We start from the raw sequence: 3,851 nt of genomic DNA, 5'->3' as shown, positions 1-3,851 counted from the left end.
AATGGCCTTGCTCCAGGATCAGCTGGAGTTAAAACAAGGAATAGACAAAGAGTGGATTGTGGATCAGAAACAAGAGGGGTGGGAAGGCCACCAAATATGTTCAACATGGATAAATAGAGTAAAGAAGAGATTGTGGATGGAGCCCAAAGAACTCTTCAGGAAATGGGGATTGGACCCCCCTCCCCTTATAAATTAAGTTCATCTCCTAGAATATTAGGGGGCTTAGTCACCCCCACAAGCATGATCTCCTCTCTAATTTGGTGACTGGAAAAAATGAAGTTAGTTGTTTTTTAGGACTGTGGAGTTCATTGTTCTGATGTTGATGGTGTGTCAAGTGGTATTTCTTCCTTCTAGAATCCAAGATTAATCCAAGGTACGACTATCTTGACCATCTCTAACTATATTGCCACTTGATTTACTAATTTGAAAGATGGTTATTCCTGGGTCATTTCCAACATTTATGCTCCGAACAATAAAATTGCTAGGAAAGCCCTTTGGAATTCTCTGATTAATGCTAGGAAGTCTTTCCCTAATGAGAAGTGGATTTTTATGGGGGACTTTATCAACCTACTTTCAAATGATGAGAAAATAGGAGGGGCTCTGATCTCTAAAGATAGTAAGCAAGATTTATCAAACATGATTAACTCTTTGGGATTGTTGGATCTTGACCTTAATGGACCTAGATTTACCTGGTCAAATAGAAGTAGTGGCTCTAATCTTGTACAAGTCAAGTTGGATCATGGGCTCCTATCCCCGAACTGGCTAATGTACTTTTCCTATTATCTGTCTTCTCTTTCCAGGATTGGCTCTAGTCATTTTTTGATTATTCTAAGTATCTCCCCCCTCTCTAGAAGGAAATATTTCCTCTTCAGGTTTGAGAAAATGTGGACCCTAAATGCTGACCTATATGATAAAATTGGTGAGTGGTGGGATATTGATATCTAGGGAATGACTATGTACAGAGTGGCGAAAAAATTATCTAATGTGAAATCCAAAGTCCAGAAATGGAATAAATCTTCTTTTGGAAATATCTTCCAGAGGAAAGACTCTCTTAAAAGGGAACTTAATGATATTCAATAGCAGATCCAAACTCTTGGTTATAATCCTCATTAATGGATAAGGAATTTGAAGTCCTCTCTAAACTTCATGTTATCATATATAAAGAAGAAGAATATTGGAAACATCAGTCAAGAGCTATTTGGCTCAAAAGTGGGGACATGAATACCAAGTTTTTCCATATGACAACTTTGAAACATAGAGCTTCCAACAAAGTCAAGAGGATTTGTATCAATAACCAATGGGTAGATAAACAGGAGGAGATGAGTAAGGAGGCAATTCATTTTTTCTCCTCGCTTCTAGCTGAAGAGGGGCCACTAGATATGAGTGCTTAGGTTGACATTATTCGTGAGATTTGCATCAGCATGTCCTAGGAGATAAACAAGGAGCTTACCAGAATTCCTTCCACTAAGGAAGTCAAAGAAGTGGTTTTCTCCTTTGAAGGAAACAAGGTCCTTAGACCCGATGACTTCCCCATGTTTATTTTTCAATTGTTTTAGCATATAGTTGGAAAAGATATTGTGGATTCTGCTAGAGAGTTTTTTTGGCTCCCGCTCTCTTTTAAAGGAGCTCAACACCACCTTCATTGTTCTGATCCCCCAAAAACCGGATTTTAGACCTATCAGTTTATGCAACTCTGTCTAAAAAATATTTACCAAAATTCTTGTGGTTAGGCTGAAGAAAATTCTTCCCCTTTTGATCTCAAAACATCAGGATGGTTTTGTTCCAGGGAGACAAATTGTGAATTCTATCATTACTATTCATGAGAACATTCATTCACTCTCGGTCAATAAGAGACCTAGTTTTTTTCTAAAGGTGGATCTTCTTAAAGATTATTATAGGGTTAAATGGGATTTTTTAATCAAAATGTTATAGGCCTTTGGTTTTTGTGATCACTTAATTCAATTGGTGAATCAATGCATCTCTACTTCGAAGTTCTCTATGTTGATTAATGGATCTCCTTTAGGTTTCTTCTCAACCTCTAGAGGTATCAGATAGGGTGATCCCCTCTCCCCATTTCTTTTCATTTTGATGGGTGAAGCTCTCAGCAAAATTATTCAAATAGAGATCAAGCTTGGAAGGCTCAAAGGGCTCCACCCTTCTTCTCATTTCCAAATTTCTTCTCACCAACAATTTGTGGATGATACTTTGCTGATGGGGGAAAGTTCTACAGTGGAAGCTAAGATCTTGAAGTCTACCCTTAATCTTTATGAAAGAGGATCTGAGAAAAGGATCAGCTTGCCAAAGAGTTATATTGTCTTCCTCAACATGTCTGACCATAGACAAACCAAGATAGTTGATATTCTAGGTTGTAAATTAGCCTCCTTACCAAATACTTATCTGGGATTACTGTTGTGTTCGGGACCTGCTCCTGATTCCTTCTGGTCTAGATTGATCGATCGTTTTCAAAGTAAGCTGGTTGGTTGGAAAGGTGTCCTTTTGAGCTCATCTGGTAAGCTCTAGTTAATCAAGGCCTCCTTGCAAAATCTTCTGGTCTATTCTATGAGTCTTTTTAAAGTTCCTACAAAAAAATTGACCATATGAAAAAAATCCAAAAGAATATTCTGTGGACAGGTAATGAATGTAAAAATTACCTTCATTTCGTGGCTTGGGATCAAGTGTGTCTTCCAAAGAGACTTGGAGGCCCTCTCCATTAAGCACATTTGTGACTTCAACAAAGCCCTCATGGTCAAATAATTGTGCAGGTGCTTGAAGGATTTTGATGAATGGATTTCTGTCTTTCATAACAAATACCATGTTAATGGTATCTTTGCCCAAAGTGTTTTACAAAAATACAATATGCCTGTGGCAACATCTGATCTGTGGGTCAATTTTTCTAAATCCAAAGATGTAATTCTTAAAGGATAAAGATGGGTCCTTGGAAATGGGAGGAAAATTCATTTCAGAGAGGGTAATTGGATCAATCTTATCAGTGTGGATCCCATCCTGAAACCCCTCAAATTATGTCTTGCTAATATTCACATCCCCTCTTTTCCTGTTGATGATTATTAGGTGTGGAGTCCTCCTCAAAAGTTTTTTCTATTTCTCATTCTTTCCACCTATTGACAAGATCCTTTGCTCCTACCCCTTTTTGGTCTAGTATTTGGAACAAGTTGTTGATTCCCAAAATTAATATTTTCTTTTGGCTCCTTATGAAAAATAAGATTCTTTCCATTGAAAACTTATGCAAAAGAGGTATGGCTATTCCAAACAGATGTTTTTTGTGCAAGGAAGACGTTGAAGATGTTACACATCTGCACTGCTCCTTCTCTAGAGATGTTTGGGCTCATTTTTTAGATCTCTGGGGAATTATGTGGCGTCTTCCTAGAAGCCTTTTAGACTATTGGTCCTAGTAGTATTTCCCTTCAAAAAATCATTCTCTCAAAGTTTTATGGTGCTTTATGTTGCCTCATCTGGCTTGAGGGATTTAGAAAGAAAGAAATAACTAGATCTTCAAGGACAAAGAGTCCTCTGCCCTATTTGTTGCTCGAAGAATCCAGGATTCCATTAAGGAAAACTATATCTCTTCATGTCCATCTCACAAGATTGACCCCCTATTCCTATTTTGATTCAACCGAGATATTATCAATAGATGGCATATCAGTTGGGATATTTCTAAACCTACTGTCAAGTTAAAGAAGACGAGAAATAATGTTGTTGGGTTCCTCCCCCAGGTGAGTGGATCAAAATCAATGTTGTCGAGGTGGCTAAAGGTAATCTTGGGCCGGCTGGTTGTGGGGGAGTTGCTCATTTCCACAATGGTAGGCTTGTTTTAGTGGTGGCATTCCCACTAG

This window comes from Cryptomeria japonica, chromosome 7 (assembly GCF_030272615.1).
Source record: "Cryptomeria japonica chromosome 7, Sugi_1.0, whole genome shotgun sequence".
Taxonomy (NCBI): Eukaryota; Viridiplantae; Streptophyta; class Pinopsida; order Cupressales; family Cupressaceae; genus Cryptomeria; species Cryptomeria japonica.
The sequence above is the reverse complement of the archived record's forward strand: the minus strand, read 5'-3'. Positions refer to the sequence as shown.